The 10,990-nt window shown below is 41.3% G+C and overlaps 1 long non-coding RNA gene across 1 annotated transcript in view; it reads left to right on the top strand.

Moving 5' to 3' along the window:
- The first annotated feature begins 733 nt into the window (after positions 1-733).
- The window catches only part of LOC118239417, a 65,948-nt gene continuing 55,691 nt past the window's right edge, over positions 734-10,990 (top strand). The window contains exons 1-2 of the long non-coding RNA XR_004771454.1: positions 734-1,520; positions 2,278-2,568. This is a non-coding gene — a long non-coding RNA (uncharacterized LOC118239417). The remainder of the gene's footprint in view (positions 1,521-2,277; positions 2,569-10,990) is intronic.

Here is a 10,990-nt window from a genome sequence, read left to right as displayed (position 1 = left end):
GGTGTGTGTACACCTGTGACCTAACCAAGGGACAAAAGTCTGGGAAAGGGGTTCTTCTACTGTGGATCACACCCTGTATGTGTTGCTGATGGTCTGCCAGCTTGATGGAAGAAAGTGGCAGAGTGCCTGTAATGGTGATGTAGGCCCAGCACAGATTGGCTGGAAATGTAGATGAAGGTTGCTGCTGGGCAAGCATGCAGGGAAGTTTGCAGGAGCACTGTAACAAAGGACAAAGGAGGATCAGTTGGCCATCTCTGCCTAGGGAAATGTGTTTTATGTGAAAACAGGGAATCGTTAACAAACAGGAAATTGTAGGGCATTTCCTGTTTCAAAAACAATTCCTCCCAAGCATGCATATAAACAAAAACCAGGGTAAATGGTTGGCACTGCCAATTGCTGCCTACCTAGAAGGACTTTCCCTTTCCCAATGACTTCTCAAGATTTCCAAATTTAAACTCCAGTTGCAGAAGGAATATGCCATGAGGTTTTGTGAATTACGATTAGAAGAATAATCCATAAGGGGAAGAGGAATGCAAGCAAGTGAACTTGGTGAAAAGGGGAGAGTAACTTGAAGCACCCCGTGAGGGTGCTTTAATTTTAAAAGTTGAGTGCACTCTGATTGGGGGTCAGGCAAAGAAAGACAACTAGAAAGGTAGGGATCTGTGCTGTGCAAAGGCACACCAAGAGCTGACCCCATCCTGGTCCTTGTTTCTGTCTCCCACGCTAGCTGGCTTTCTGTGGCGAATGCAGAGCACCGGAGCAGCCTCGGGAGAACAGCTGGAGAAAGTGCACAGGAAGATAAATTAATAGGAACTCAGCGTAGCAGCAAATTCTAGCGCACAGCGCTCAGCTGACCCGTTAAATGAGCAATCCTGTTAAATACGTTAATCAGCACGGTTTAAAAAACCCATGGGAATGCTGTGGAAGATACTTCGAGTCGAAACTGCACTCTGCACCGCTGTGGTCTGCATCCTGCAGGTTCTTGGATAATAGTCTTTCTTTGCTTTAGCTCTTAAGAGAATGGTTTGGGGGCTGCCAGACTTCGGAAAGCAGGTGTTCAGGAGCATGGCTGATGAGCCTGAGGTTTAAGGAAGAGGGATCACAGTTCTGGGTCTGGCTGTGAGACCATCCCTACTTCCCAGAATGTCACCTGCCTCTCCTAAGGCCTGGAGGACAGGAGAACCCTGAGAGTTCAGGATCTTTAACACAGGTGGGACTGGAAAAGACTTCTCTTAGGTATTGGGGAGCTTAATTATAACTAAAATTAGGTAAGCTGGTGACCTTCGTCTTTAAAAACATTAAGTTATGACCTGCATGGAACCAAGTAGGTTCATAGCCGGCTGGACTAGTTATTTTGTTCAGTGGATGAAACTGGGGACCGTAAAAGCTGAAAAACTCTGCCTTCCTGACTTTCCACACCTGCACGGAGCTGAATGCTCGCCTCAACCCTTTATGGCGGCTTAGACTGGGAACGACGCTAGACGGCGCTGCAGCGACACGCTTCCCTTCTCCCGGGAAAGGTAAGAGAAGCGCGTTTTTAAACCAGGGCATGGGGGACTTGGGGTTGGGAGCTTCTCTCCCCCACTCTTCTCATTCGGTCTTCCCTCCTGGCGCTCCCAAATCCAAAGGGGGTGTGAAAGAGGAGGAGGAGCAGAAGCGTCCCTTTGCCGTGACGCGCCAGAGTGGCCCTTCTCTAATTCGCACCTCCCGATTGCAGTCAGTCAGCCAGGAGGCACCAAACTGTTAGCAACGAAGCCCAGGCTCTGGTGACTTCCACTACCCTCCCACTTCCCTACTCTAGGCATATTTCGGAGGCGTTGGCGACGGTGACAGGATGTGAGAGGAGCGCAGGGCTTACTCCCCTCACTCCGCTCCTTGAGGGCTGGAGCGAGTGGCTTCTGCGCACCGACCTGAGGACTCCGAAAAGCGCTGGAGAGGCGCGGAAGGGAGGCGGGCGAGCGGGGTTCATGCGGGCTGCCTGCACCGCAGCCCGCCTGAGCAGGTGGCTCCGCTGCCTTCTGGAGCTCGCTTGCCCTGCGCACGGTGGTCGCGCCGCCTGCTGAGGCACCCCGTGTCCCGGCGTCCCAGTGTGGCACGCACCCTTTGGCTTGGACGAGGTGCGGCTGGAAGGAGGCTGCACCAAAGCAAAGTCACTCCATAGAATCTTGGAGGCGGGCACCTTCAAGAATCCAGTCACTGAGCTGAGAGATGATACCTGTCATTCTAACTAAAGGGCCTAATGATTTAGGAACCCTCCTGTAACCTGTCCCCTCTCAGGTTCCTCCCAAAGTCCATGGAAGCTTCTCCGAACTCCAGGAATCTTCCGAACTTCCCTGGCATCCTCGTTGGCTAAGGACTTGGAGTGGAGGGAACCTGGTGGGAGACTGTGCCCACGGCTTAGGAGACACGGTGTTCCAAACGCTTCATTCATCCCACTCATCTTTGGGCAGCTTTACTGAGCACCCTGGAAGCCTCTGCTCTTCTGAACTCGGCTTTCCATCTCGCCCTGCACATGGATCTACATGCCTGAGACCTACTGGACCTTGCTGGTTGTTTTGCAAAACTCAGGTAAGGAAGACACTAACCGCACGCGCGGGGCAGAGAGTTGGCTCTTGTGGGATAGGCACTGTCGGGGTCATCTGGGAGGCTAAAGCCATAGAAGCCGTAGTTGTCCCGCTCGAGTTTCTCCAGTTGGAAACTCGCCACTTTCTTTTTACTCTTTAAGTCGGGGGCTCCTTGCCTGCTTGATGAGTGAGGCAGGTGAGAGCCTGAGTTTTGTGTTTTTTTCCAACAAGATCTCTGTGGTCTGTGGGGGAGTCGCAGCTTTGCAGGCTGAAAGGCAATTTCCCACTGGTTCTTTCGACTTTATTTATTTATATTTTGCTTATGACCAGGAGAGCAACCCACGGAGGTTGGAGTTCAGGTAGTTGCTGGGTGCAGCAGCAGGGGGTTCCCAGTCTGGGCTCCTGCATCTGGGAACGAAGCTGAAGCACAAGACTGCTAGTGACCCAGAACCATCTGTCTTCTGCCTTCCAACTTAAAGGAGTGCTCCTGTACACCGCGAGATGTTCCTTTTTTCATCCTGAAAAAAAATTCCTCCCTGCTCCTCTGAGCAGGGATTTTCTAGGTTGCAGGAACCCTTTCTCACTGTGAAGATGGCCCCTTATCAAGTTGCCCTTCAGATTCCTTGTGAGGGGGGGTCTCAGAAAGGGATTTTATAAAGAATAACCCCCAAGTGGCTTTATCTTGATTTGAACCTCTGAAGTGGAACAAACAGCTTGATGTTACTGTCACACAAGGAAGAAAGGAAGGAAGGAAGGAAGGGAGAAAGAAAGAAAGAAAGAAAGAGAGAAAGAAAGAAAGAAATAAAGAAAAGCAGAGGAGATGTTCTCAGTTCTAGTGATTTCTTCTGGTCCCTACAGTTACCCCCAGCCAGGTACAACCTAGGCACTTAGCAGTAGACATTAATAAACAGATGTTTAAGACTCATCCTTCCCTGCAGTAATTGTCATTGCTATAAAGCACAGGAAAAGTACATCTGGGCTGAAAGCTACCCTGGGACTTACAAAAGGGGCAGCAACGTTGGGAATGGGGTCTGTTTAAGACTATTGTGCTGGTGAATAGGAAGCAGCACCTGCCCCTCACCAACATATTTAAACATAGATTGTACAGACTTTCAAGGAGTAATACTACTTCTTTGCTGGCCAGGGGAAACATGCATTGCAAATAAGATAGACCCAAAGAAGGGATCCAGAGGAAGGGTATTCTTGAAAATTTACAAGTTTCTTAGACATTGTACAGGTCAATCACACAGTCCCTGGAAAGGAGGGGGTTAAGTGTCCAGGACAGGCGTGGGAGATTGGGGACTATTTAAACAACTGACAGTCCTATCTCCCCACTTGGTTGTGATGGGCATAGACTTTGTCCCTGACAATTTCAGGGCTTGTAGCTTTTACCGTGATAGCGCTGTGCTACTGGGCTCTGCCTACAGAGTCACAGACACTTTGCTTTCTGCTTTCCTTCTTGTCAAGTGGCTCCAAACACGTTCTTCCCCTGATGGAAATCAGGCAATTAGCCTGGGACCTAGGGAGCTGAAAATTCCCAGGTGTCTCAAAGTCTAGGAGGCTTCAGATGGCATTTCGTGCCATTACCCTATCCAATCTTTTCTGCTTCCTCCAGCAACTCTGCTATCTGGCCACACTGCTGTCATACTGCTCAGTGGCTGGACCTGAAACAGTGGCTACACTGCTGGCTTACCTTATAAACTTTCCAATTTTCAGTACTGTCCTGGGCTAAATAGCCTGAAATGAGCAGGCTGAAAGCCTATGATTTGAATAGAAAGCATATAAATTTGGGTAAAAGGCTGTGGCATCAAAGGCTCCCCCTGGCTTACCCACTCTAGCCCCAGCTGGCAGGAAGGGAAGGCACATAGCAGCTAGAGTTATCTTTGTGACACTCAGCCTTGGCTGACTGGCTGTGCTTTTGCTCCACAGACTGAGGTCAGGCATTAGAGAAGTAGGATGGGAATTTAAACAACTTTGTGAGGTAGCTGCCCACAGGTTGAACACTGGGATATTATCAGTTTCTTAGGACTCTTACCGATCTTTCGTACAGAAGCTAAAACAATCCTGTGGGGGAGATTTGGGAGGATTGAGGTGTCTGGACACTGGCTTTGGCAGGTAGCTTGGTTTAGCAAATAGTTATCTAAGCCACAGCTACTCAAAGGGATGCAAGCTTCTTGTTAGCCAACATGAAATAAAGCCCGTACACACATTCATTGCTTTAAAGTGTCATCTGATTCTCTGGCTACTTGGAAAACAGCCTGAGTTATTCACCTGGAATATGTATCCACAGGTGCAAAACCAAGTGATGTTTTATTTAGCTTTAAGAAGATATGTTATGAAGGACCTGGCCATCTGAAAATTGTGAATTATAAAATGACAATTCCAGTCTTGTTTAAATGTTGCTTTATTTAAAATGTTGGGTTGTATAACTTAGGGAAGTGGCTCAGTACAAAACATTTGCTATTTGGAAAAATATGGGGAAAGCTGGGAAAGAAAAATGAGTCAAAATATGGTTAAAATGATAATACACTTCAGTAAAAATGGAATTGTGTGTTCACATCTGTTCCTTAAAAGAAGCTTGATGTGGTGATATGAATACATTCCATGACAATTGTAGCAGCATGAGGATTCTAAGGGGAAAATGCATTCTGTCCCTTATGTCTGGGTATCTATGTAACTGTGGTAGTAAAGATCATATGAGAGACAGTCAGAAGGTTGCACACACTGCCTTCTTCATTTGTGAAGTGCCATATGCTTCTCAGTGAAAAGGCAATGTAAGAAAGTAGAAATATTATTAAATACTTCACAGTTTGAGACCTTTAGCAATAAAATGTGAAAGTAAGAAAAATCTGCACTTAACCTTTAAGTGTGTGCTAACAGGACTTCTCTAGTGAAGTTTCTATCTATCATTGTTAAAACACATTTTTTGTTCCAATGAACATGGCTTTGGCCATCGTCTCACCTCATATTTCCCCTTAACTCTCCCATCTTCAAGTTGCTGTACTTTGGTTTCTTGCCTACTTTTTATCTTTTACCTGATTTGTTTTATTATTTGGGCATACTATAAGCATATAAAATATAAAGTCATTTCTTGACAAATATGGTAGATTCATTCTAAGACACCAAGTATACCAAAAATCCACTGATGTTTATGGCCCTTATATAAAATCATATACCTACAACTTGTATATATTCTTCCATGTACTTTGAATCATCTCCAGGTTACTTATGTCTAATATACTGTCAGTGATATATATATATATATATATATATATATATATATATTATACTAAATTGTTTTAGGAAATAAAGTCAATAATAAAGTGTATACTTGTTCATTTACAGATATTTTATGAATTTTTTATCACAAATGATGAATTTATGACAAATGTACAACCCATGGATATGGAAGGAAAACTGAACTCAAACAGTAATTTGATGTTTTCTTTCAAGTAAATCTTTGTTTTTGTCTGCTTCCTTTAATGATTCTGCTATTCCATATTCTCAGGACTTGTGATCCTATTCATTTGTGACTCTTCTTGTATTCTCCGTCCTGTTCCTGTGATCCTTTCTTTAATTAAATACTTTGAGTTTTGTCTCTGCAATGTGTTCTATGCTTTTCATCATTACTGCTACCATTCAGTTCTCGTAGATTCTTGACAGGGCCTTTCATAATAGTTTATTCTTGCTGTCTTTGGTTCAGTCTTCAAAACATGTTTTTACTAATATTCTGATTTGTTCACTGAATTTTTACCATAATTATTGTCTCAGTTAGGGTTTCTATTGCCATGAAGAGACACCATTACTACCACAACCCTTATAAAGGAAAACTTTTATTTGGGGCTGGCTTACAGTTCAGAAGTTTAGTCCATTATCATAGTGGCAGGCAGCATGGAGGCATGCAGGCAGATAGCTGCTGGAGTAGTAGCTGAGAATCCTACATCAGGATCTGGAGGCAGTGGGAAGAGAGAGAAAGAGCCACTGGACCTAGCTTGAGCATTTAAGACTTCATTTGACACACTTCTTCCACCATGCCATACCTACTCCAGCAAGGTCATACCTCATAATAGTACTGCTACCAGTGAGTCTTTGAAGGCTGTTATCTTTCAAACTATCACAATCATTGAAATAATTAAAGCTAGTAAAATAATTATAAAAGTTTATACTTCCCTATTTTATATAGTCTCCATGTGAATATTCTAGAATAAAGTAAGGATGAGGCTAGAAACCTGAGACTTCTCAATTTTAGTAACTGTACAATTCTTTTATACTTAAAATATTTTAACTATGTAAATGTATTGAGTAATGAATGGATTCTAAGCAGTACAGATTGTTATCAAGTTTGAATAATTTCTAAAAATTGAAGGTATATTACATAGATGAACCTTTACCCATAGAAAGTTATCTACCATTGTACCTATGTTCTAGCATGACCAATCATTTATTGGGGGCTCAAATTTCAGATTTGAAACATTGTGCTAGGCGACATTTGTTACTAATTTAGAAAAATTGTGTCATCCTTCCCATAAATGGTGATCCACATGTGTTCCCTCTTTTCATTTTTTTATAGTCAGAAATTATATGTTTTATTTTATTAGATTTTGGGGGATTTTAAAATTATATATATAATATATATATATATATATATTATATATATATGTATGTATTTTTCCTGCATGCGTGTCTATGCACAACATACATGCCATGCTAGAGGAGTACAGAAAGAGAGCATTGGCTATCCTGAAACTGTAGTGTTAGGCTATAGTGAACCATCACATGGGTGCTTGTAATTAAATCCAAGAACTTCACAAAAGCAGCCAGTGTTATTAACCACTGAGCCATCTCTCAGTTATTATATTTTTTATAATTACTGTGGCAGTAATATTATCTTCCTTTTGTAGTAAATACTGTTCTCAAGTTGGTTTCTTTGTTATGATGGCTTACTTAGATGTGTGTCAATATAGAAAACATCCAGATCATTATACTTTTTAATGGATTTTTAACATTTATGTTGTACTTGGTTTATGCTCTATTAATGACTTTCCTCCTTTCTACACCTTGCTTAATGCTTAATGACATGGGTAACATTTATAATCTGTAAAAATATATATTTTAACCACATATCTATTATTGTTCTGGGGTCATAATCTCAGGTGACAGTGATCGATAAAATATTATTATCTCTTTATTAGCTACGAAGCTGTGTTTGAATTCTTTGGCTGGATATCTAAAGCCTTTTGAATTCAGTCTCACTCTGCTTCATAAGCATTATTTCTGTTTTCCTGCACATATGATGATCTAGACCAGGCCACTTATCATCCCACATGACCTTTGTTACTCATCCTCTATGCTTTCTTTATGTCATTCTTTCATTATTCTTTTTCCTCTCTGATCTACTTTTTTTTCCTGTTGAACATGAACCATATTCTTGAGACAGTTTAATTATCACTTATTTCATGCAGCTCTCTGTTGTTTCTTTCTTATGCCCCATAGCAAGAAATAATTTCTGTTCCTGGAATTTCCCCTGCACTTTGTTATTTTCTATTCTATGCCATTGGCCTTTATACAACAGTTACTGTTATTTGTGTATCACTTATCTCCTCCAGTGAATTTTAAACATTATTAAGACTGCACTACCTGCTTTATTTGTATAGTGCCAATTATACAGAGAATATCCATTGCATATTTTTCATCACTTTCTTTTTTATTTTATTGAAAAATCTGCTTTTAATATTTTACATACTTTAAGAAGTTATGGGTCTATGCAACATGCATATGCAAATACAGGAAATTTAAAACTGCTCTATGGTCAAAATGTCATTGCTTTGATGAATACATAGTATCAGGTTAGGTGAAGTCTGAACAGTACAGACAGGCACAGTAAAGAAAGAATAACCTACCCCAGTCTGACAATCAAGAAATAACCATGGACAATATTTTTATAAAAGATTCTAGGAATCACTTTCAAAATAACATGTATGCATAGATAAACTTTGAGAAAATAACTTTAGATTTTATTAATATTTACCATAGGTGAATCTTGAATAAAACTCTTTTCTACTTCATCATTTTGTAGTTTTAAGTCTTTTTTAATAGAAGAAGCTAGCTCACAAATTACATGAACACAAATTTCTGTTACTATTAGTGTTTTTTTAAAGATAGTGTCTCATGTAGCACAAACTAGCCTTGAACTCATTATATAGGCAAGACTGGTCATAAACTTCTGGGGGGGGCGTACAGGGGGTTGAGACAGCAGTTCCCTGTATATCCCTGGCTGGCCTTGAACTTATAGTGGGGTTGGCTTTAAGAACATAGAGCCAGTTAGTTTTTAACGTTTGACTGAAGGTCTATATCTACGAGATAGTTTCAAATTAAATGGGAAATTGCAAAGTCTATTGTCTGTCAATAATGAATGAAATATTATAGTACAGCCTTTTAAAAATGACTATGCTCTAGATGGGCTCTGTCCAATAAATATGAAACCATGTAAATTTAAGTTGATTGTATTTAAGTAAAATAAATTTCCCATCACCAGTCCATTAGCCACATTTCAAGTGCTCAGTTTCATATGCAGCTAGTGATTTTCTTATTGGAAGGTGGAGCTGCAGCAAAACTGAAATCACCATAAGGAGTTACATGGAATTTATTTCTGCCAGAACATGTACACAAAGGTATATATATTCACCAGCTTATGCAACTGTTCAAAGTTCACAGTGTCCTTCTCAGAAGACAAGTGATTCTGTAATATTATAGGAATCATTTTGATTCTTGTGACAGAAAATTGGATATTTATGTCACTCCAAATGCTATAAATTCCAGATGAAGATGTGAAGAAAAAAATTACAAGGAACCCATGCTACTACATATAAATTACACTGGAGAAATGATAAAAAGGCTGTGGTGTTTATGTAGGAATGGGCAAATAAATGTAACATCACAGAGTCTAAAGAATAAATTCAGGTATACTCTGGGTTTTTAAGAAATGGTAAATGAGACATCCCAAATTTGTACAGAAGGAAAATGCAGATTTAGTAAATATGTTTATGGCCACAAGTTTAGGGACAGAAGAAAAATTAAACAAGGTCACACCCATGTTCATTGTTTAAAACCAATTTATTCACAGCTGAATCAAATATCTAAATTGAAAAGGTAGAAAAATGAAACAATGTCACTAAAATATTTTATATTTTAAAACCTTTTATTCATTATTATTTTATAACCTAAAGATTAAGGGGTTTCCCAGTAATTTCTTGAAAACTGAAAACTCAATGAAAAATGCTAACACATTTAACCTTCAGAAATACCAAAATCTGCTACATAGATCATTTGGAGAGAATATGACTGATCTAATGCTTCAATTAAATTGATTCACTTCTAGAGGTTGATATGATGTCTCTACAAAAATAAGAAACATCTTTGATCTCATAGGTTCACTAAGTATTTATTCTAAGAAGATAAATGGAAATTCTTTTTAAAAATAATTTTTATTTTAATTAGAAAGAAAATTATTTTACATGTCAATCCCAGGTCCCTCTCCCTCCCCTCCTTCCCTGCCCTCCCCACCCCCAGCTAACACCCTACCTATCCCATACCCTTTCTGCTCCCCGGGGAGGGTGAGGCCTTCCATGGGGGTCTTTAAAGTCTGTATTATTCTTTGGGATAGGACCTATTTGGGAGTTTCATACCATACAACCCAATTCTGCTCACCTCCTGGTCTCCCATATCCTTCATCATCCATGCTGTTCCCCCACAAAAGGAAACACATCAAAGTAAGCAAGCAAGCAAGTAACAAAAGCAACAACAAACAAAAAACCCAAAAACAAAACAAAACAAAACAAAACAAAAAACCACAACAGAAAAAACTTTTTGCTTCTCCCTCTTTCCTGCTTCTCCAAACCTCTTCATCCATCCTGCCAAGTGTGTAGTATTAGAGTCAGTTCCCCTATATGCATGTCCTTAGGGTTGGTTCACCCTGGCCTGTGGTGAGGGGTGGGGGCTATCTTTCTAGCATCCAGGGGCCAGCTCTCTTGCTGTGGTGTCTAGTGAAAGGCAAGGTCAGCTTTCCCAGGGCCAGTAAAGGGTGTGGCTGGCTTAGCATGGCCCTATGATTTCATCTTGCATGGTTCCTAAGGCCTCATGAGGTGACCCAGGCCACAGACACCCACACAGACCCCAATTGTAGCTGGACCACAGACCCAGACATAGCCATTGGCAGCAGCTTGGGCCCAAATGACATCCTGGCTCTGGGTGGAAGGAGTGGCAACTCAAGTGGGAATGGTTCTAGCAGCCATATGGCCACCAAGTCCTCAGGTTGTGGCCTCTGTGTGGCCTTTGGTGGCAATGCAGGACCCGGACTTCAGCACAGACCCTGGAGGTGGTAGTACCATGGACCCCAGCATGTTCTTCAACAGTGGCTGGGTCTGGAT

Source organism: Cricetulus griseus, chromosome X (genome assembly GCF_003668045.3).
Source record: "Cricetulus griseus strain 17A/GY chromosome X, alternate assembly CriGri-PICRH-1.0, whole genome shotgun sequence".
Classification (NCBI taxonomy): domain Eukaryota; kingdom Metazoa; phylum Chordata; class Mammalia; order Rodentia; family Cricetidae; genus Cricetulus; species Cricetulus griseus.
This window is presented reverse-complemented; position numbering and strand designations above follow the sequence as displayed.